Below are 25,945 nucleotides of genomic sequence, written 5' to 3'. Positions count from 1 at the left end.
CATCGTCTGGGGTGTACTATTTGCACTCTCCGTCGCCAGGGCAGAGAAACATCTCGACAGCTTGGTGACTCTGCTGAGGATTTTTTTTAAAATAAGAGTCCAACCACCAATTTATTAATTATTTGTCTTTGCAGTAAATAATAAATTTGGTTTAATTTTGTTTTAATTATTTTTATTACTTTACTAACTTTTTGTTTTTCTGTGTACCGATTTAAAGTTTAGGTCATTAAAATAGGATAATAGGTTGTATATTATTTTTATTTTATGTTTTTCCTCACCCACTGTGCACTGCATTCATGACATGAGCTAAAACCTTGCTCTTATCCTATTTAAGTGAATGAGAAACTACTCCCTCGTGTGGTTTTCACCTCCGTATGGGATAGGGGACCATTCTTTGAGCTCACACCTTATGTTCCTCGTGTGGTTTTCACCTCTGTATGGACTTAAGGAAGTGTGTTCCTTCAAATTAAACTTAATCCGAAAGCCTGTAATAGACCAGGATTGAGGGCTTAACAGTCCAAGGGGATACCAACAAAGGATAATTCGTTGACCTTTTTTCCTTTAGAGCCAAACTCAGAATATAATAAACTTAGAACTGAAGTCTAGGTGGAGCCTAACCTGATTGGGTCTTATGAAATTAAGTACACAAGGGAAAGCATGTTGAGTCTTTCATGTTACGCATTATTATTTTATGTTATGAATAAATGCATGCGAACTAGAAATCATGCGGTTAGGTTATTTTTCCCAAATAAAGCATGGAACTAGAAAGCATGAGGTTAGGATATAATTTTTTCTTACTAACCAGTTTGTGTATATATTCTAGAAATGCACATAATAATTATTCTGCTTGCATTTTCATAATCATAGCATACCGAAGGGTGTTGATTTAAGAGTGATTATCAAAACTAAAGGCTTTCATTATGGACAAAGGGTTTCGTGATTAAGTAAATATTGGAGCAACCAAAGAAGGATATCTTGAGGAAGCTTTCAAAATAATGGAAGGCTATGCATTCAAAAATCATGTTAGACTGGTACCAAAATCATTTATGGTAAGAGCATCAATAGAAGTAGTCACAAGGGAGAGAATTTTTATGAAGCTCAAGCCCGTTTTTGGAAAGACGAAAATAAGAAATTAAACACAGAGGTGGAAGCCATGCTTAATGATTTTCGTAAAGTCAGTCAAACCTTCAAAGATGTTGGACTAGGAAATACCCCTGAACAATGGATGACATAAATCATTAAACTAAAAAGTGATGCTGATTACTGGAAAAAGCAACATAAGGATCAAGCAAAGAAATTCTCCTATGACTTTCAAATTGCTGAAGAAATATACAATACAACTATCACCAATTTGGAAAAATGTCAAGCTGAATTCCAGATATTGAAGAAGAATGTAGCAAACTTGGAAACTTCATATCTGATCCATCAATGTGACATTAATACTGAATTAAAATCCATTAAAATCAAAACCATACATTACTGAAAATGGTGGATGACTATGGAGATCTGGTACAAGAACTTCTTGAACATAAAGGTTCTCTGATAAAAGAAAATGAACAATATTGTCTATAACTTCAGGAAATGACAGGCAAGATTCGAGAAAAAGATAATGACTTGAAGAAAGCTGCTGCTCAAGCAAGCAAGGTAGCTCACAAACTGGTGGACTTAGTTGGTTTTATAAGGAAACTGAAGCAGGATGATGATATGATTCTGGAACATAAATGGAAATTAATTTTTAAGGAGATAGAGAAATTAGGAGGGGAAAGTTATCCCTTATATGTAATGATCCTTTTGATGTATTGAAAAGCTCTTTTTGTGTTCAGTGGAAGTTGTTTCAAGATAATTACTCTTGAGTCACACCTTTTCATACATGCATTTACATATACATTTTATATTCACAATCATGTTCTGCATGGCATGATAACATGTATCAATCATGAACACATAGAAATAATCAGTGAAAGATTTTGAAATCGGGAGTTCTGAAAATCAGGGGCTGGTCTTAAAGAAAAGATTGAAATCAATGAATAAAATATTAGCTCAATTTGGAAGGATTGAGAGAATCCAAGAACAACTTGTGGAAGTCCAACAAGTAATGCTTGAAGAAACAAGCTGAGTCCAGGGAACAGATGTCTAAGATGATGGGTATGATGGTTACTCTGCTATATGGGGAGAAAATGTCAGAAGACCCTATTGAGCATGAAAAGATAAAAGCCTCAGGAAAAAGTCTGGATTTCAATGATATGATGACAAACGGCCAAGAACCTGTTGTGGAATATAGAAATCCAACTCATTTTCACGAATCAGGAAATATGACAGATATCATGGACATTGAAGTTGGTTCAAAAAAGAAAAATATGGAACAAGTCCCATTGAAAATGGATAAAAAGGGTAAGAAAGAAAAAATGATGGTATATCTTTTTCCAATTCCAATTTTGTATTCAGAGTTGTTACCCTTTCTCTTTGAAAGTGGTCTAGTGACACTCATTCCTCCTAGTACTTATTTGCATCCAAATTGGAAAAATATCAAGAATCCTTGCAATTATCATTTTGGAGATTTTGGTTATTTTACTAAAAATTGCATAATGCTGAAATTAAAAATCCAAGACCTTATGGTAGAAGGGTTATTATGTTTCGAAAATAGGGAACCTAAGCTCATTAGAAACTCAAAGCTGATTGAGAAAGAAAAATGTTCAAGTCATCATGTCTCTCAAGATGATGTCGAAAGGCAGACATTCAAAGCCAACATTTTCAGGAAAGCAATAGCAAAGAAACGATCATATCAACAGAATCTCTACCCTGTTTTCCTTTAATATCATGCAACAAGTTATATGCCAAATTACATGAAGCCCAACTTATTACTCCATGTCTGGCTAAACCTTTGGTACCGCCTAACCTTAGATGGTATAATAAAAGGGACTTTTGTGAGTATCATGCTGGAATCCGAGGACACTCCATTGAAAATTATGGCAACTTCAAACGACGAGTTCAAGATCTTCTGACTCATGGAATTATAGAAATGAATGCCAACAACCAATCTATTTTGATCAAACATTTGAGAGTCAACTACAGAAATGAAGTTGATAGTGTCAAAACAAATGGAGGACAAGGCAAAGCCAAGAAAGATGAAGTATGTATAGCATATTTAATTCTTGATACGTCTCTCAAAGAAGATGCAAAATTGAGCAAAGAAAAAGGAAATGTAATTCGAGATTGGCCTTTAGGATTAAAAAGAAGTAAGATAGATACAACATTGGAAACATCCATGTCAGATCTTCTGAAATCAAGAGAAGTAGAGGGTAATTCAAAAAGAAAAGAGAATGGTACTCTAAGTATAGCTGCAAGAAACATCCATAACTAGGATACAATTATTGTCACTAAAGAGATTGGTTCTGAAATTCAAACTAAGCCCAATTGCCAATTAGGAAAGATGATGGCGTTTGACTAAGAGATAGCTCAGGGGAAAGCTGAGATTTATGAACTTAAAAGCTCATCCAAAGAAGCTACCTAAGAAATGATCAAGAAATAGGGAGTAAATATAGACAAAGATCCTGGTCTGATTATACACCCAACATCCAAACAATAATGGGGCAGTGGAAGTTGTTACCTACCACTATTATACCTTTCATTTTGTAGCATTTTGTTTGAATATGTTTTTGTTCTTTTCTTCGCCTTTTGTAATAAAAGTGTGTTGCTTTTAAGGTTATGAGCATTAAATCAATTTCACAATCTTGAATTTCTTTGAATATCATTAGATTAAAAGCTCTTTATAATTAGAGTTATACATCTTTGATAAAAGTATCAAGATTGAATACAAAAAAAAGGACCCTGACTTTACCTCAGAAGAAATGCATCCCAAACATTGTACCTTTCCAAAAATATGAGAGTGTTTTCTGCAATGTAAGGAATTAGACAAAAGGCTTGGTATTGATATTTAGAAGCATACAACATGGGGCATCTTTTGTAACCTTGCAAAGCTAACTAGATTATTTTCTATTGATGATAATCGACGATGAAACTTTGACAAATCTAGTCTAGGTCAGTTGCTGGTGAATTGAAATTTGGTAATGAGATTTTCTAAATTTCACTCGACACATAGACTATAACGGGTTCTTTTAAAAAGTAAAAGTCAAGCAGAAAAAGCTGTCCCTCTAAAACAATTGGTTGATATCCCTGACTTTATGGATAAGTTTCAATTAGCCCAATGATGGTTAATGTCAAATAAAGCTGAATTCAGCAAGCCAAAATGGCAAAAGAAGTTGTTATAAAAGAAGTGAAATAATACATATTATAGTCTATTTCACACATATGCACACAAAAATCTCATTATTAGATCAATGTTTTCACACTACTTTGAATAGAATCAAAGATTTCAGAGAATTGAAATAGAGGCATTCTAGAAAGTCTAGTAACTGTTATGCTAGATTGTGTCATTTTGTACGCATCCGATTAAAAATACCAAGTCAAGAAAGTGAGGCATGTGACAATGTTCACAAAAGAGTGAGAGAGGAGTGACATCTTCACTAAGATGTAACCATAGAAAATAAGGAAGCCAACCTGAAACTAAACTCTCAATCTGGATACTTGTTAAAGAACTATAACTCTGAAATAGTAAAAGTTGTTGATTCTTTTGATATTATTTGAATTCATGTTTATGACTTGATTCTATTGTGAACTTGTAAAGGACAATATTTTACAAAATTCTTTCATTCTTTGATAAGAAAAGAAGAATATTTTCAAACAGGATAATTTCAAATGAGAAAAGATCTTGAAGCGAGTGGATGCGTATTCTAGTCTTGTTGAGAATAAGAATTAGCAAGGCCATAATAATAAAACATTTCATATTCTTGAAAGTAAGTGGCCCAAAAGATAAAAAATTTGATGAACCAAACTTATAATGTTCCTTTTGAGGCAAACAGTCAAGAAGAAGGTTATTACCTCATTTGGAATAGGCACATATCTCAAACATTTTTGTCAGAATGATTGATAATCTCTTAAGTTTGTGACGACCTGAAGAGAATTTCTCAAGTCACTAGAATGAAAGCATCCAAGATTATGAGATTTGGCACCAAGGAAGCCACATGTGTACCTATAAGGGGGCATTATCAAACTTAGACCTCATGAGAAGCATGAATGGACATTAAGAGTGAACATTACAACTTAGAATGTGGGGCATGTTGAAGGACCATTTTAGAAAAAAAATGATCCAAGTAGGATATTTTGAATGATCACATCATTATTGGAGCATTTTTGAAGGCTCGCACCAACAAGAAGCAAATGTTGGGGCATGCTGGACTCTTATCATTCTAAAAAAATCATTCTCTTGAAAAAAAAAGGTATGAAGAATGAAAATGGTGAAACAATAACAGTAGAGCTTAGTATACATCATTGTTTTGTCCACCATGCGATTACATCGTCCCCACAGAAGCCACAGGAAAGGATGAATGTGTTCTCAAATGTTTTACGAACCTGTAATTATGGTGCTGAACCAATGTCGCGATCATGGGGCATTCTATCTATTGATACAAGATTAAGTTTCTCTTCACGCTTCGAAGGTCAGAAATTAGAAATGATGAAGATTTCTTTCCACGAAGAAAAATTGGAACTTTAACAACAAGAAACTAGTGGAACCAACTAAGATTGAACAATAAATTATTATACATCTTGACATGATATGATCTGAACAATTTTGTTCAAAATATGATTAGATGTGGAGACATGAAAGGAATTAAGATAAATCCTTTTTGTAAAGTGTTTCAAGAATCAAATCAGAACAGACGTGGCTGATATCCTGATTAATCTTTGATGAGTTTGGCATAGTTATATCTACATTTTGTAATGATGATAGATTCTCTTTTCAAAGATGATAGATTCTTTTTTTCAAAGATGATAGATTCTCTTTTCAAAGATGAGAGTTTTACCAGATTTCTACTCAAGTTCAGATAGAGACAACTGGTTTTATCAAGAAAATTGGGATAACAAGGTCATAGTTCTAAGTATGGCAAGAATCCCATAAATGACACAGTTATTCTGAAGGGAAAAAGAAGATACCAAGGTACAAGTTGATCAGATGATTCTTTAGTTTCATAGCATAAGTTGTTATACTATTTGAAGACAGCCCTGAAAAAAGAAGATCAAAACTTCGGAGTCAAACAAAGAATGATACATTTATTCATCCATAAGAACATCATTTGCATTCATCATGCATTACATTGATACAATTGACTGCATTTACATGAAGATACAGAAACAAAATACCTTACGATTATAAGGTAGAATCCAAATAACAAAAACATGTTTGGAGAGGTAAACATCTGAAGAAGAGATTAATGCAATCCATACAGCATAAATATTGGGGCATGCCCAACCAACAAGTTGTTCAAAGAATAAGAAAATGAATTTCAAAGTCTCTTATTTAATGAAATTTTTGAAAATATCTCAAGTAAGATAATTCTTTCAAGTCAAATCAAACTTCACGGAAGAGTAGTGAAGCAAAGGCAAGAACAAAACCAAAATTCAGTTTCCACGAAAGAGTGGTGGAATGAATTTTTCAGCAAAATATCAAACTCCACGGAAGAGTAGTGGAAGTAAATTCAATCATAAATTTGAACTCCACAAAAGAGTAGTGGAACGATTTTTCAGCAAAGTATGAAAACTTCACGGAAGAGTAATGAAGCAAAAGCAAAGGTCAGATCAAAATGAACTCCACGGAAGAGTAGTGGAGCAGATTTTTCAGCAAAGTATGAGAACTTCACGAAAGAGTAGTGGAGTAATCCAAGTTTGAATCTGAACTTCACAGAAGAGTAGTGAAACATGTTCTGTTCAAATCATTTCAGATCAGTCTCCATGAAGAGTAGTGGAACGGATTTTTTAGCAAAGCATGAAGCCTTCATGAAAGAGTAATGAAGTCACACAAAATCAGCCTTCACGGAAGAGTAGTAAAGCAAATCATTTGCAGTCATCCTCAAACTTCACAGAAGAGTAATGAAGCAGGAGCAAGGTCAAATCAAAATTCGATCTCCACAAAAGAGTAGTGGAACGAATTCCTAGCAAAGCGAGAAGTTCACTCGATGAAAACTTGTCTTTTTATCTTTGCTTTATTCTGTTTATACACAAATAAAGCAAAGAAAGGCAGCTGTCGACGATCGTTTTCGTCTGAGTGATGTTTATTATATATACGTTGTTATATATAATAATAATATTATATTATAAATATTATTATTTAAAGCCTGAACGCCCGGTTACAAAGTGAGGCATACATGCCTGATTATAAGGCACACATGCCCGATTTAGATGCAAGCCTAGACTTATCCAGGCCCAGATCCAGTAGGTCTGTCTGAGATACCCACCAGATGCCGCTAGGGTTTCCACACAATTCCAGCACTGCCAGTAGCTCTCCACCGCATGATCAGGAAGTAGATCAAGGGTCAAGAAGCCATTCAGCAGAAACCTTAGGGTATCATTGTAACCCTAGGGTCTATTCGGCCACTGCCTCCATCTCTCCAACCAGGCGTTGCCACGATGATCACCGTCTCTCCAGAATCCAATAGAACTCTCTAGAAAAGCATCTCGACCGGACAACGCAGCAAAGCTAGGGTGAGTCACCACCGTAGGTCCGGCGACTCACCGAAAAAGCCATCATTACAGTCAGTTATTGAGGCCTACATAAGGCCGATCCTGCAAGCAATAAACCCAAGCAACCAAACCATAAGAAAATATAAGAAAATATAGAGAGAGGATCGAATGAATATTACCTTCATCGAAGCATCTACGAGCCTCCACGAGGCGTTGGAGAAGTTGAACTTCGAAGGTTAAAATCCTAGATCTACGTTGATTTAGGGGGTTTTAGAATAAAAGGCTGTCGGATTCGGCTTTAGGAGGGTTTGAGCTTTATTTTGGTGTATTCGGGTAATTTTCGGCTACCGTGGGTGGTGGCCGACGGCAATGGAATATGGCGGCATAAGGCGGCCGACAAGTGACTATTTACTCTCTGGTGGAGAGTTTAGAGAGAAGCGAGATAATTCTCTCGTTTAGAGAGAGAGAAAAGAGAAAAATGGGAAGAGTGAGGGCCTTAGGGCCGGTTATATGGCTTAAATACCCTCTCCCGAACGACGTCATTTTGGGAGGGTATCTTTCTAAATTAAACAAAGGGGAAAATTACACGCGTGGTCCCTCTATCTTTGTAATCTCACAATTTGGTCAAGAAATCAGTTCTGTGTTTTTAATTTTGTTCTTATATTTTATTAATTTGTATTTTAGTCCTTGCTCATGTTTATATATATATGTTTAGTATAAATTGCATATTTAGTCCCTTAAATATTATTAGTTTATATTTTTGTCCCATATAATAACTTATGAAAATTATATTATTAGTACAATAACTTGATATTATTTCGAATTATAGTAATTAATATTATTATTTTATATTTTAATCATTAATTATAATTATAGGACTAATTATACTATTAGTATAATTATATATATTAAGATAATTTTATAATATAGTTTTAATATTAAATATTATAATAGGACCAGTAATATTTATATTAAATATTATTTAGTAATTATTATTTTTATTTGTAAATTCAAATTTTAAATAAAATTTATAATTTACTGCAAAGACACTTAATTAATAAATACTGGTACAAATTTTATATTTTCCATACGTAACCGACTCTCGAACTCATTTTTTTGGTAAAGCATACCCGAGTTGTATTATTTTAATATTATTCTTAGGAATTTTTATTAAAATAATATGACATTTTGGTGATCAATCTCACCGAATTAAAAGATTGGTAGCGACTCTACAATTTGGTGTTTAATCTGATTCATGGAGATAAACACTTACTTTTTCGAGACTAGTTACACGGTCTGGGGTGTACTATTTGCACTCTCTGTCGCTAGGGCATAGAAACGTCTCGACACACGTAATCGACTCTTGAATCCTAAAAAATGAATTTCTTGTAACGCATATCAATTTTTGTCTTAAAAAATATTTTTCTTAAAATTGTTTTAAAAGATATCTTTTAGGTATCCGACCTACCTAACCTAAAGGTCAATGACAACTTCAAAATTTCAAATAAAATCACATTCCATCAAAAATCCCAATTTTCCAAAATAAAGTCATAATTGTTTTAAATTCAATTTTTTGTTTTAAAAACGTTATGACACTATAATTAAGGGATTATTTTATGGCTTTTAATAGTCGGATGACTCAACAAAACAGTACCTTATAATTATGACATTTTTGTAGTTTACCCTTTTCTCGATTTTTATGAAAACCATGAGCGGGCAGGGCATCCTTGGGTAGGTTTGCATTGGATTTGGATCTACACTTATCAAGGTCTACACCTGAAATGAATTGACATTGAATCACTTAGATTGCTTCTTTACTGGGCCTAAATGAAGTGTCCTAAATGATCCTCAATGAAAGGGTGATTTCGTCATTTTCATTGCGTGTTCTCATATTTCAAATTTTATTTCGTCAATGAAAAGAACACATCAGAGCCAGTCCAACAAATTTTTAAAATTAAAAATCCATGATCAAGGTGAGAAGAAATTGTATTTTTAATTTTTAGGAACGTGATGTTCTTCACGTCAAAAGATAGAAAGTTCCTAAATAGATAATAACATCTCAAAATCTGTAAAATATAGAAAGAGAAAATAACTCAGTGACCAAAAATCCCAGATAATATACGACCACGACCACGACCACGACACGACGACGACCCGAGACGAGACGGCGGCGGCGGCGGCGCGCGAGAGTCCCCTTGCTCTCTATCACTCAACAAGAAAGTGGGAAAGCCAAGCCTTAAATACCATTCCCAATAGTGTTTCCAATACTATGTGGGATTTGAGCATTACCAACACTTGTTCCCAATACTATGTGGGATTGAGCCTTAAATAGTGATATTATTTTTGAATGTTTTGCTTAAAATTGCAATAATCGCGATTGATTGTAGATTGACTTTTAATTATAACATATTTAATCGTATAATACTAATGCAATTGGTTGTTGATTCAGTTGTTTTAAGGTGCATGATTGTTAATTGTTTCCTGAATAATCACATTGTATTGGAAACAAGTGTTGGTAATGCTCAATCCCACATAGTATTGAAACACTATTGGGAATGGTATTTAAGGCTTGGCTTTCCCACTTCCTTGTTGAGTGATAGAGAACAAGGGGGACTCTCGCGCGCCGCCGCCGTCTCGTCTCGGGTCGTGGTAATGATAATGGTAATGGTAATGGTAATGGTAATACGTGTCTTCGACACGTCCGCGCGAATACTATCTTTTTAGAGAAAATTCTTAAGAAACAAAATCTTTTTTTTAACTATCACAACGAATTTTCGCAACGAATTTGGAAAATCGCAACGACAACTGTAGACTATCGCAACGCGAAATGGAAAATCGCAACGCGATTTTCAACTATCGCAACGCGAAATGAAAAATCGCAACACGATTTTCAACTATCGCAATGCGAAATGGAAAATCGCAACGCGATTTTCAACTATCGCAACGCGAATTTACGATAGTGGAGATCGCAATGCGAATTAGAGATCGTATTGCGATTTTGTTGGTCATTTTTGTAAATCCAAAAAAAGTTGATCAAAATCGTATATTATCTAGGATTTTTGGTCACTGAGATATTTTCTCATATAGAAAATTGAAAGTTTATAAAAAAAAATAACAAGAAAATGAAAAGTTTCTAAACATGGAAAAGTAAATTTTTAAAGGATAACCTCCACGTTTATTATCCGATTATTATTTTTATTTTGTTTTTGTCACTCAATTATTTTTAAATTATATTTAATACTTAGTTTTAGTTTCAGTTTAGTAATTATTGCTAAAAAATTAATAGTGATGCTAATGTGTCATCATAAGATATATCATGTCATTATTAAAAAAATAAAAAATATTATGTCAATTATGTTATTTTTTTACCGATGAATGATCAAAATATAATGTTAGATAAGATTTTAAAAAAGTAATTAAGTGACCAAAATAAATAAAAGTGAGAGTTAAGGTACTAAACATGTAGTTTAACCTTTTTAAAATTGCAAATGTTTCTTTGTTGAAAAGTTTCCTAAAATATAAAGTTATTTAAAAACATGAGATGAAATTCAAGGAAAATCTAACACGAAGTGTTTTAAATAGATATTATTAAAGTTATTTGATGGATTTATTATAATCATTTTTTACATTAATAAACTAATTATCAAAAGAATGTTTATTAATGATCTATATAATCTAACCCACCTGGTTCGTCCATTCAGCTCACACAAAGAAGCCAATACAGAAAGGTAACAACAGTAGCACCCTTCATTCACTGTCATGATGGATGTAATTTTGATTATTTTTTATGTATTTATATTATGTTTAAATTGATATAATATTTTATTATAACTTAACTTTAAATTAATTTAATATTTTTAATGTTATGAATATTTATTTATACGAATATCTATCCCTATCTTTTATCTCTATGATAGGATTTTAATATACTTATTATTAGGACATTAATATCTATTAGAGTTAGAGTTCTTTATGATATCTATTCTTTATCCTTATAAATATGAAGCTTAGAGAAACATTATATACAATACAGATTGAGATAATAAAACAGTTCTCCCCCCTTGTTCCTATATCTTTTGTTCTTCTTATTCTATCTTATTGATTTGTTTGGATATATTGTAATATCGAAGATTAGATTTATAGTCCACAATTCTCCGTTCAAGATCTTAGAAGAATACATCACAATCTCAGATAGTGTATTCCACATTTTTTATCGTTCTTTAAATTATAATTTTAAATTCGTTCACATTGTTTTTCCGTAATGATTTTGTTTCATAACAAATACATATATGTGAAGAGGACTACTGTGACTTAGTGTTCCTTTATATTTTTTTGTTAGAACAACATTTATGTTTAAGTTCAATAAATATATTGGACTGCTCAATGAATTGGTTGTATTGTTGGATTAAACTTGTGTGACTATTGTTATTTGCATTATTATAATCATAAAAAATTATTTGATTTATTAAACTAATATGGATTAACCTTAGTCTCCGCTTGATTTTCTAATGTTGATTTGTTCTTGTTAATATATACTTATAAATATTAATATTTGATTTTTTGAGGATCGGTGGGGATATGAATTGTGACTACACTAATTTTTTCAATAGATATATATTTTCATGTATATTAGATTGATCGATGAGAAAAGGGTACCCTATGTGTTATATTTCATGGAATCTACTGTCATTTATGACCGCATCACTTTAGCAACCCTCATGATAGTTTTCATTTAGCGGTGCATACTATTTTTTTCAAATAATTCTTGTTGCTAGGTTAAGTTTGGATTGCTGGCTAAGCTCATAAAAACTAAAAGAATCATTGACATATATGCCAAATGATGATATCGATCATTAATTTGATCAATTTTTATTTTTGATCTTTAAAATTCATAACTTGGATATTTTTTCTCTCCAAAGAACACTAGTTCTGTCCTTCGTTATTAATGGGTTCATCCTCAAACCAATTAGCAGGTTATCTTTGAGATTGATATCATTATTTGATTCGATAATTGAAAGTAAATAATCAATGGCTGTATCCTATCTATTGTGTGATTTATATGAAAAAAAAATCTTATCAATTTGTAACTGGAAACCTTTGATATTGTGCTACGCGCTCTCTGTTTTCAACTATTTAGAGTTTTAAAAAGGGAATAATGTCATTTATATTGTTTCGTTCATGATTGAAGTCGTATAACCATCTATTAGTTATGGTCTATACTTAAAGTATCATAATAATTTATGTTTTATATGTTATTTTCAAATCATGATATTGCTTAATATAGTTTACATGGGATATGATTTTTTTTTAATTCTAGCAAACTTTCACGGTTCCTACTAAATTGCTTGTGATATGATGAACATTTCGTAAATTTGTTAGAGAAGATGAATGTGGTTGATAACAAACCCTTTGTTACTTTATTAACGAAATCTGGTGATTAGCATGAAATTGAGCTTATGATTGTGTCTTCCTATCTTGCTTGTTACAATGAGCCGAATTGTTGAACTTGGACGAAAACTTGAATCTAGACAATTTATCTGAGCATAAGATTACGCAAGTACATTTGTTTTAATTCTATATTTATTTTTAAAGTATTATGTTGTTTATGACTTTTTGTGATAGCTATATATATAATGAGAGGGGGGGTATGAATCAAAGAGTTGATATTACAAATTCTATGTGATCAACTTGAATGTTAGGTTTCCATGAATAAATGTAATTTTATTCATTTAGAATAATTGAATGATAATGGTTGGATATTTTGCTATCTTTTATGACAGTTTTATAGATTGATAATGAATGTTAGAAACACAAAGGTTGACTATTCAATGTTATTTTATTATATTAATTACTTATGAGATTTGATATTTTTATTTGTGGTTTTGATTTTACCATGAAAGGAAGGTTGTTTTAATGTTTATGATAGTCTATGCGAGAACAACCATGATGATGACATTGTTAACAACCTCTAGATACACTTATCATGGTTTATTTTTATTTGTCATGTTTCTCATAGTAAATTGTGTTATTAATATTTGTAGTACAAAATTTATTGAAAGCTCCAGAAGAATTAAATATATTCCTATTAGAATTAACAATTTTATGACGAATAGTGTACTTTCAAGTTTTGAGGAAACTTGTATCTTAAAATTATCTAGCCTCTTTTGTTTGTACCACATATTAGTAAACCACAATTTACAAATTTTAAATGAAATTGGATCACACGTTATGATAAACCATAAGTTTACAAGTTCAAAAATTTTAATTAATTGGAATGATTGGTTAGACCATCCCAATCAATAATAATGCAAATATTATTGAGATTTACATAATTTAAAAGAACCTGAAATTCTTTGTTATTTGTTATCAAAATGAATTCAAAACATCACTAGTTAAAGTTGAGAACAAATGTCTTGTATATCTGATTGACATATGGGCCCATTTATCAACAAAGTAGAAAATTTTGATAAAATTTTAGTATATGTATCTATGAGATAAATCACATATATTACCAACTCACAACTTGTAGTTTGTAGAAAAAATTAAAATTTTCAAATTATGCAATTAAAACTATTCGTCTTGCTAAATTTAGTGAATTTATATTCCGGGATTTCAAAGATTATATTGTATATCAATTGAAATAGTTGTTACAAAGCTCATAGTTTATGAACAAACAGTTAGCAAAAATTTTGTATTGCCTCCTTTTAATAGCTAAACTAAGAGAACAAAAGTTCTAATATCTATATGGTAATTCACATATAGAAATATTACGCATCAAGCCAACAAGTTATACTCCTTATGATTTGCTTATGGTCATAAACCATATATTTCCCATTATAAATTTTTTAGTTGTGTATTATAAGTTTATATTGATCCACCACAAATGCACATAAATTGATATTTGAAGTAGATTGAGAATGTATATATATATATATATATATTGAATATGAGTCTCACTTTATTGAATACTTTGAGATTCAATTATTTTTCATCAGGGGAGAGAAGAATCAACTGGATGAAAATATGAATGAATTATCATTTATTTAGATCCTCGTACATAGTGTTGTGAACCAAAGGTTCATAAGATAATTCATTACAAGTTAACTACCATAATTATTTACTGACCTAATGAGAGTAATCAAATCTCATATACCAGTTGAAAATGCTCTAAATTTGAATCGAAATCCCAAAAAGATAACATGTTAGAGTAAAAGAATGTGAACCATGCCCGAAGCATGATAGTTCTGACAATTAAAATTCACGTAAATGAAAATTAGTATAATATGGTCATATAGCAGAGGCGGGTACTCGCGAAGAAACCCAAGACATCACTAATAATATAACTTTAGAAGAGTTTCAGGTACCTGAAAAATGAAAATAGAAATAATGAAGAGATCTTACAAATACTATGTAACAACCCAACCTGTACCCGACCCGAATACGAGTCTGAGGTGTCACATTGACTTTTCAAACCTTGACACTTAAAGAAAAACCCCAGGGAATTTAAAACTTGTTTAAAACAAAATACTTTAATTTACATAAAAGAGACCACAAAATACAAACTTGATCAGAGTACTCATAATTAACGACTTATTACATGCCAACACTCTATACACAACAAAATACATACTTTGTCGATTACTTCTGATCTGATCTTCTAGTAATAATACTGTCCTTGCCACTTCTATTCTTGCTCTTCACGTTTCTTGGTACCTACGTGTAAATCACTTACACGCTAAGTCATAGACTTAGTGAGGCAATAAATAAACATGTAACAGTAGATTCATGAAAATGCATTCTTACCATTTGATCATGATATTTCAATATGCATGGATATATTTCCTATGACATATATAATCAAGTCATGCACACATGAAACTTACCTTTTTGCATCACTTTCACTTTAATTTATATTTCAATTGTTGTTGTTGCCCATGTATATTATTGAGAATAGAGGTATGTGAGTACATTGAGGTTGTGCACCAATGCTATCACCACAGCTCGTATAAATTCCCTCATGGGGCACTGAACATTTGTTCAGTATTCGTCCCGAAGGACTGCTATATATGTCTCGTAGGACCACTACGTCCCGAAGGATTACGTCCCGAAAGACTACAATACCCTCGACTCTTGGCATGCCAACTATACCTATAGCTCTCGTATCATATACTATGGGCATTTATTATGAATATATTTCTCATCGCTTGTTCTTTCTCTTCTGTCACATACCACATGTATGTGTAACCATATATTTTATATCATATCACATATTGCATATTCATATGTCATTTCATATATTCACATAGCTTATTTCATTTCACATTGGTCATATCTCAGAGCATATATCACATATGCATATAATCATGTATATCATATCATATATCTTATGTTTCATGCTCTTATGTTTATGCATATCATGTATTCATGTGTATATAATAATCACATATCAAATAACATTTTAGGAGTCACTTCTTACCATAGTAACTCCATCATTGGCTCATTGCAAGCCAATGTTCGTTCAATAATATAAGTACAATTAAAATTGCACTCACCTTAGCTTTGCTTTGATTCGATTATAATCCTTTGATTATTCCGGAACTTGTTTAGGCTCAATATCTACATAAATATATCATTTCAAAACAACTATCAGAAGCCTAAACTTTAAACTTGATGTTAATAACTTAAACCGGTTTAATGAATCAAATTCTATTTTTTCATTTAGGGGGGAATCGATACCCCCCAGGGGGAATCTGTTCCCGGAGAATCGATACCCCCAGAGGGAATTTGTTTCCCCTGCACATACTGGAATTTTCGTCCAAGAGGAGGAATCGATTCCCTTCATAGGGTATCGGTTCCCTCTACCCAAAAATTATATTTTAACCCCGAAAATCATCAATTCTTCACTTAATTCTTCTATTTTAAACCTCTATCATGTCATTAAACTCAACTACCATTACTTAAACCAACTTATATACATGAAAATCATCTATAACTTCAAAATCATATCCTTCATATGTAATTCAAGAATCATACTCAAATTTCAATATGTTCTAAATACCATTCTAACACTTCATATTCCTTAATTAGCATGATGACAAGTCAAATTTAACTTCAAATTCAACTTATCAACTCTTTTCCATGATTTCATATAAAAACTCATTTTCTTAAATCTCTTATAACTTCTTCATCTTTTTGTTTTAGAACAAATTAAGCTTTCCTTAAGCTTAATTATCATCTAGTGATCATAACCCAACTTTTAAAACAACAAATAACCAAGAAAATAGAAAACTTACCTTTGTTGTGGCTTTCTCTCGTATGGAAGAACAAAGAGGAGAAGAAGAGATATTTTTCTTATCCCTTTCCCCCGTATATATCCTCAACATAATACAATTTAATCATTTAATGGTTAAATGGCCATTTTGCCCTTTAATTCTTTTAATAATTACTAACAATCCTTCCAGATAAATCATTGAATTATCCAATTATTCTACTTTAATCACCAAATTCTGAAGTTTTACAATTTAGTCACTAACTCGTATTTTGGGATGTTACAAATCTCTCCCCCTTAAAAAAATTTGTCCTCGAATTTTTATTGTACAAAGAGATGGGGATATTGAATCTTCATGTCCTCTTCACGTTCCCGCATCGCTTCTTTCACCTTGTGATTTCTCTACAACACTTTGACTAATGGAATAGTCTTGTTCCTTAATTGCTTTACTTCGTGAGCCAATATTTGAACATGTTCTTCCTCATAAGTCAAATCTGATTGAACTTCGATATCTTCCTTAGTCACAATATGAGATAGATCGGATCGATATTTCCTAAGCATGGAGACATGAAAGACGTTGTGGATTTTCTCCATTTCAGGTGGCAAAGCCAATTGATATGCCACTGGTCCTACTTTCTTAACGATTTCATATGGTCTAATAAACCGAGGACTCAATTTTCCTTTACGTCCAAATCTCAATACTTTCTTCCACGGAGACACTTTCAAGAACACTTTATCTCCGATTTAAAACTCAATTTCTTTCCTTTTTAAATCAGCATATGATTTCTGTCTATCAGCTGCAGCTTTCAGATTATTCTGAATGACTTGAACTTTCTTTTCCATATCCTGAATCAACTCAGGACTAATAACTTCTCGATCCTTAAGTTCATACCAGTTCAAGGGTGTACGACATCTTCTTCCATATAAAGCTTCATATGGAGCCATTTTGATGCTTGAATGATAACTATTGTTATACACAAATTCAGCAAGTGGCAAATATTTTTCCCACGATCCTTTAAATTCGATAACACAAGCTCTTAACATATCCTCCAAAATTTGGATAGTTCGTTCAGACTGACCATCTGTCTGAGGATGAAACGCTGTGCTAAAATTCAGTCTTGTGCCCAATGATCCATGTAAAGACTTCCAAAATCGTGACGTGAATCTAGGATCCCGATCAAAAACTATGGAAACAGGTACACCATGTAACCATATAATCTCTCTGATACCATTAACTGTAACACCCCAACCCATACCCGACCCGAATACGAGTCTGAGGTGTCACATTGACTTTTCAAACCTTGACACTTAAAGAAAAACCCCGGGGAATTTAAAACTTGTTTAAAACAAAATACTTTAATTTACATAAAAGAGACCACAAAATACAAACTTGATCAGAGTACTCATAATTAACGACTTATTACATGCCAACACTCTATACACAACAAAATACATACTTTGTCGATTACTTCTGATCTGATCTTCTAGTAATAATACTGTCCTTGTCATTTCTATTCTTGCTCTTCACGTTTCTTGGTACCTACGTGTAAATCACTTACACGCTAAGTCATAGACTTAGTGAGGCAATAAATAAACATGTAACAGTAGATTCATGAGAATGCATTCTTACCATTTGATCATGATATTTCAATATGCATGGATATATTTCCTATGACATATATAATCAAGTCATGCACACATGAAACTTACCTTTTTGAATCACTTTCACTTTAATTTATATTTCAATTATTGTTGTTGTTGCCTATGTATATTATTGAGAATAGAGGTATGTGAGTACATTGAGGTTGTGCACCAATGCTGTCACCACAGCTCGTATAAATTCCCTCATGGGGCACCAAACATTTGTTCAGTATTCGTCCGAAGGACTGCTATATATGTCCCGTAGGACCACTACATCCCGAAGGACTACGTCCCGAATGACTACATCCCAAAGGACTACAATACCCTTGACTCTTGGCATGCCAACTATACCTATAGCTCTCGTATCATATACTATGGGCATTTATTATGAATATATTTCTCATCACTTGTTATTTCTCTTCTGTCACATACCACATGTATGTGTAACCATATATTTTATATCATATCACATATTGCATATTCATATGTCATTTCATATATTCACATAGCTTATTTCATTTCACATTGGTCATATCTCATAGCATATATCACATATGCATATAATCATGTATATCATATCATATATCTTATGTTTCATGCTCTTATGTTTATGCATATCATGTATTCATGTACATATAAGAATCACATATCAAATAATATTTTAGGAGTCACTTCTTACCATAGTAAATCTATCATTGGCTCATTGCAAGCCAATGTTCGCTCAATAATATAAGTACAATTAAAATTGCACTCACCTTAGCTTTGCTTTGATTCGATTATAATCCTTTGATTATTCCGAAACTTGTTTAGGCTCAATATCTATATAAATATATCATTTCAAAACAACTATCAGAAGCCTAAACTTTAAACTTGATGTTAATAACTTAAACCGGTTTAATGAATCAAATTCCATTTTTTCATTTAGGGGGAATCGATACCCCCAGGGGGAATCTGTTCCCCCTGCACATACTGGAATTTTCGTCCAAGAGGGGGAATCGATTCCCTTCATAGGGTATCGGTTCCCTCTACCCAAAAATTATATTTTAACCCCGAAAATCATCAATTCTTCACTTAATTCTTCTATTTTAAAACTCTATCATGTCATTAAACTCAACTACCATTACTTAAATCAACTTATATCCATGAAAATCATCTATAACTTCAAAATCCTATCCTTCATATGTAATTCAAGAATCATACTCAAATTTCAATATGTTCTAAATACCATTCTAACACTTCATATTCCTTAATTAGCATGATGACAAGTTAAATTTAACTTCAAATTCAACTTATCAACTCTTTTCCATGATTTCATATAAAAACTCATTTTCTTAAATCTCTTATAACTTCTTCATCTTTTTGTTTTAGAACAAATTAAGCTTTCCTTAAGCTTAATTATCATCTAGTGATCATAACCCAACTTTTAAAACAACAAATAACCAAGAAAATAGAAAACTTACATTTGCTGTGGATTTCTCTCGTATGGAAGAACAAAGAGGAGAAGAAGAGATATTCTTCTTATCCCTTTCCCCCGTATATATCCTCAACATAATACAATTTAATCATTTAATGGTTAAATGACCATTTTGCCCTTTAATTCTTTTAATAATTACTAACAATCCTTCCAGATAAATCATTGAATTATCCAATTATTCTACTTTAATCACCAAATTCTGAAGTTTTACAATTTAGTCACTAACCCATATTTTGGGATGTTACATACTATTACTATAGAAGTCAAGAAATAAAATGAGGATCTTGAATTGAAATCTATCCAGAAATATAGATATGAAAATAATTTGAGATACATGGAAAGACGTTATTCAAGTGAAGTTAAATCAATTTCCAAAACAAGAACAAAAAATCCAAACACCTAAAGGTGTAATGCAAGTAAGGTATAAATGAGTAGTCGTAAGATATACAATACGACTTGAATCATAAAGACTTTAAACTCGTGGTGGATGCAATTACTTTAATACTCTAGCAATTATGATAAATTTATAGCGTGTCTAATGGTTTGTGGATTCATATATAATGATATTTATCCCTGAAGGATTAAAATGCTAGAAGCATTTACAAATTCCTAGGAAATTAGTACAAATATATTTGCTAAATTATTTAGATGAAATGAATCGATCTAAGTGTGTATGATATATCTTAATCGATGAGAGTCTACTCGCTCATATGTCTTTATACATACATCAAGATCAATTTATAATAATCACTATATACTTTTAATTGGAACTCCTAAAGAGTTTAAAATAGAATTCCTGAAAATTTCAAAAGTAATTTGATCATTTAAAGGAATATGCAATATAAAGAATCTTGAAATCAAGTTTTATCTCGACCTGTACATCGAGTATTTAAATTAGAACAAGTGAAAAGATGATACATCAAAAGAAACATATTTTTCTAGAGTTTCCTCTCTCGTGATCTTCAAAAGAAGAGCAATGTAAATATTTGACGAATTCGTTCAAATGGTAATTTGAAAAGATCTATTCATTGATGTATTATTTACTTGAACATTTGAAAATTGTATTCAAGATTGAGTTGTAATATCCAAAGATCTTATGAGATATTATCATGAGGGAAGCAAATATGTGATTTACTTTTTTTCCCTTAACCATGGTTTTGTCCCACTGGTAAGGTTTTTAATGAGGCAACATATTATATATATTAAAGATATGTGTGCTCTTTTTCCTTTATTAAGATTTTTCCTCATAGGGTTTTATCTTAATAAGGTTTTAACGAGACACATTATCTTCATAGACATCTAAGGGGAGTGTTATGAATATTTATTTATATGGATGTATATCTCTATCTTTTATCTCTATCTATAAGGTACGATTTTAATATACTAATTATTAGGACTTTAAAATCCATTAGAATTAGAGTTCTATATGATGTATACTCCTTATGCTTATAAATATAGAGTTCAGAGAAATCATTATACACAACTCATATTGAGATAATAAAAAAATTATCTCCACTTGTTCCTAAAATCTTTTGTTCTTCTTGTTTGATCTTATTGCTTCATTTAGATTATTTTGTAACATTTAACTTTTTAATATAGTTTTTCGAAACAAAACAAGGGAATTTTCTAATTAATTTACAATAGATACTATTTTGGCATAAAATATTAATTTATAGTTTAAATATTAAATAAATACATGTAACAATGGAAAATAGTTGAACATGCCTTATTTAATATAATCCATCAAATCGCTTGAGTCAACTCCTCTGTTCACACAAAGTAAGCCGATACATTTTTCTTAGAAAAAAGAACACTCTTTCTTCACGAATTTGGGGTAATTTTTAAATTATTTGTGTCCTTTTACTTGAGCTGACCATTTATTCATTATCAATTGATTTTTTAGTATATATTATGTTTCCATTTCACAATTTGTCCTGTATAAAATGTTCATGCAATTGGAATTCATTAATTTCTTCATTAATAACAGTAGAACTTTGAGGAAATTTATATAAAAAAATTGTTCAAAATCCCAGTATAAGTATCAGCATATGCAAAGTGGTATATACATACAGTAGTCATTCATTTTGTAGCACGATGCATCATCTGACTGCTTTTGCTCACTGTCATTTCATCTATCCTAGTAAAGGCACCATATGGTTTAACTGTTGATCTTATTCATCGCCATTCACCACTATCTCCCTTCTACAATGCTTCTATCGTCTCTGAGGAGATCCTAAGAAGAAAAAAAACGTCATTCATTCGATGCACCAAATCGAACACGTACAGTCTTCGATTAAGGACAATGTCGCCAAATCCGTCGTTATTCCGAGTGCTCAGGGCTTCTATCTGATGAACCTGTCCTTTGGAACCCCGCCTGTTGAATACTTTGCCATTGTGGATACAGCAACTGACCTTACTTGGATACAATGTGTTCCGTGTACTCGGTGTTACTCTCAAGGCTCTTCTCTTTTCGATCCCGAAGCGTCTTCTTGCGATTCACAGATTTGTCAAGCTTGGAGTGGACAACAATGCTTCAAGACCAATGATTGTCAATATAATAGTACGTATCCGGAAGGGTTGAGTACCCTAGGAATCCTGAGTTCTGATACCTTGAGTATCGATTCCGAAAATGGAGAAAAAATCGCATTCCCCATGTCTATATTTGGCTGTGGACGCAATAATCAAGTTAACTTCGGACAACTTGGCTTCGCCGGAATTGTTGGCTTAGGAGGAGGGCCTTTTTCACTAGTTTCTCAGAAAGGAACTCAAATTAATCACAGGTTCTCCTATTGTTTCGTTCCACATTCTACGAAATCTAGTGGTAAATTAATCTTCGGACAAGAATCGATAACTTCTCTTCCCGGTTCTGTTTCAACTCCTCTCGTGTCCAATTACCCTCAAACGTTCTACTACCTTACTCTCGAAAGTGTTACCATCGGAAACAAGACCGCGCGGCCGTCTTCAAGCCAAGGGAATGTCGTGATTGCTTCTGCAATTACATTAACGATCCTGAAACAAGATTTGTATAACGACGTAGAGGCTATGGTGAAAGATGCCATTGTAGAAAAACCAATGCAAGACCCTTCAGGCACATTTAACTTGTGTTATGGAGCCGGGACTAGCATCGATGTTCCGGAAATGGTGTTCCATTTCACCAGTACCGACGTCCGGTTGCAACCTGTCAACACATTTCAAGTTAACGGCGACTTGGTTTGTATGATGATAGTTCCAACCAACACTAACCCCCGTCTTTGGAAGATACGCACAAGTAAATTTTCAGGTGGAATATGGTCTTCAAAACAGGACAGTCTCTTTTGTCCCAATAGATTGTGTTGGAAAATAAACTTGTAGTTAGACTAGGTTTCTTGCTTTATATATATATATATAAAGGTGTAGTTGGTCAATTGGCAACTTGAAAACCACATCAAATAAAGAAATGATATTATGATTAGTCGATTATCCAAAAGAAAAAAAAAGATATTAGGATTAGTTATTAATGACATTAAAGATTTTCATCTCCCGAATATTTCTTAAGATTGGAAACAACTTATAAGTTAAGAGTTATTACTGAAATTAATCATGAATTTGATCATGTAAATTGATATTGTGGACACTTATCACAATTTTGTAGATGAGAATTCGATATATCTTACAATTACGCCATACTAAACTTTTGTGTGTAAAAATAAAGTGTTTTAAAGTTTAACGATAAAACTGATATAAAAATACATTTTAGTGCCCATAGTTGGGTACTCGGTAGAAAAAAGGCCAGAGTTCAGCATATGTGCATATGTTCTGTTTTTATATATCATTAATCCTTACAGAGGGGTCCATAACGGCCAATCCAGCAAACTGCATATACCCTGAAAACATAATAATACAATCTATGATAAAACACTTGAGACTCGGACTAAAATATCCATATTCCATTATTCAAGAGAAGCTCATCAACCGCCATGCAAAACGGCAATGAGTTGAGCATCCAGCCAGTCAGGTGGCAACAGGGGACGAATCATTTCCCGAATTTGGGTGATTGTGAGGTGAAGCTCTTCCAAGGCTTTTAATGTGCTTGTTGTATCCGACTTCGCATTCCTTAACTCAGCTTTAAGCCTCTTCAGTTTCAATTCCTTCTCCTTCCAATCAGCAACAAGAGTAAATAAGGATTTTATCGGGAAAGAAAGATTGAAAACACTAAAATTGATTGTGTACCTTGACCTTCTTCCATGAATTGTTCTTGCTTGCTTGTTTTCCAATCCTTTTGGCCATAATGTCGGATTATCTCCTGATCCTCCTCAAGATACTGGACCGTGAGGAGTGTGTCGGTACCCTTTTATACTACGAGGAGGTTTGACTTTGTTTTTACATGCGCATCCCTGAAAAAGGTAGATTATAAAACTATATTATCACATTAAGGGTCGGTTGTCTTACGTGTGTGGTTGGAAAAAAAAAAGGCTTAATGTAAAAGCCGAAGACCCAATTTGTTCAAGGAAACGTGCCCCGTCAGACCTAAACAAAAAAGGGGAGATTAGTTGGCAATTTGATCATTAATTATTGTTCTAAAAGTTTTTATTAGTCTAAAAGTCTAGTATTTTAACTTAACTCCATCGTCATTTTAATATTTCAATTAGAGATGTGATTTAATTACCTAATGTAATTTTTTTTAGTTTTATAAAGATTTAGTAATGTTATATAAATGAAAATAAACGGATGGGATTGATAATAAGAAATGAAAATATATTTATTAGAAGAAAAAAAGATGAGTTAATCTTAGTCATCTATTTTTACTCATCCAACGATCATAAATTTACAAAAAAAAAATACATTGTATAAGTGGATTATAATATTTTTAATAAATTTTTATATAATTTAATCTTTACATTTATCAAAGGATAAACTATACTTATAACCACTTAACTATTACTCCTTTTTATTTCAACCTTGAACATAGAAAGAATTTACATACATCTTAACCAAATCCGTCATTTGATACTATATACCTTGTACTTTTTTGGTACTTTTCACACTTTGTAGGCTATATCGAGTTAAATTATTAGGTTTCAGTTTTGTCCAAATAGAAACTTCTCTTTTTTATTCTAGTAATAAATTTATTGTCTTATTGCGGGGGACTAATATTCAACGTCTAGAGCCCGCAGTCCAGAAAATGAGGACAAAAGATCGGTCGATACAATCTATAGACTCGCGTTGACAACCAGAAAATCGTTCGATTCCCGATGGGTTAGCAATTGGGATGGGGGTTTTGAAAAACCAGTCACTTGGCCGTCGTCTCACAAAGATGAAAAATTGGCCACTCTTCCTTTGCTTTGCTGGCATACACTTTGCTCGTTAGGTGGCACCACCATAGGATGACAATCAATTTAATTTTTTAATTGTATATGTACCATGCGACTTTTTTCGATACCGTAAGAAGTGAATTTTAATATCAGATAAAAAAATAAGTAAAAATATATTAGAAGTTTTTGTAATTTTAAAAAAAGCTAATGTGATTTTCATATTATTTTTTCTCCTAATATGATCATCTAGTTCAGAAAATAAATTCAATGTGATTTTTTGACTAATATTTTCCGTCGTTAACCGTTACGGTACCGACGTAATAGTTCACGGTGTTAACATTGCAATCCACGATGCTGATGTGATACTCTACGTTAATAGATAACATGACAGATAACATGATATATGAGTTAAATTGGTAACTCAAACATAACAGATATATTGTCAGGTTAGCACCGTAGACTGCTATGTTAGCACTTTGAACTACCACGTTAGCACTGTAACGATCAACGACGAAAAATATTAGTAAAATTCACATTGAGTTTATTTTCTGAGTTGCAGGACAATATTAAGAGAAAAAAAATAATAAAAGTTGATATTTATTTTTTTTAATTAGAAAACTTCTGATATTTTTTCACAAAAAAAAAGAATATTTATCGATTCTCTGATCGTTGAAGTGGTTGGCAAAATTACAAGAA

At 32.2% G+C, this 25,945-nt stretch overlaps 1 pseudogene; it reads left to right on the top strand.

Annotated features, from left to right (window-relative positions):
* Positions 1-1,485: 1,485 nt before the first annotated feature.
* LOC120143264 lies at positions 1,486-23,301 on the top strand (annotated as a pseudogene).
* The last annotated feature ends 2,644 nt before the right edge of the window (positions 23,302-25,945 follow it).

The sequence above is a fragment of the Hibiscus syriacus genome, unplaced genomic scaffold (assembly GCF_006381635.1).
Source record: "Hibiscus syriacus cultivar Baekdansim isolate YM2019G1 unplaced genomic scaffold, ASM638163v2 tig00110840_pilon, whole genome shotgun sequence".
NCBI lineage: Eukaryota > Viridiplantae > Streptophyta > Magnoliopsida > Malvales > Malvaceae > Hibiscus > Hibiscus syriacus.
This window is presented reverse-complemented; position numbering and strand designations above follow the sequence as displayed.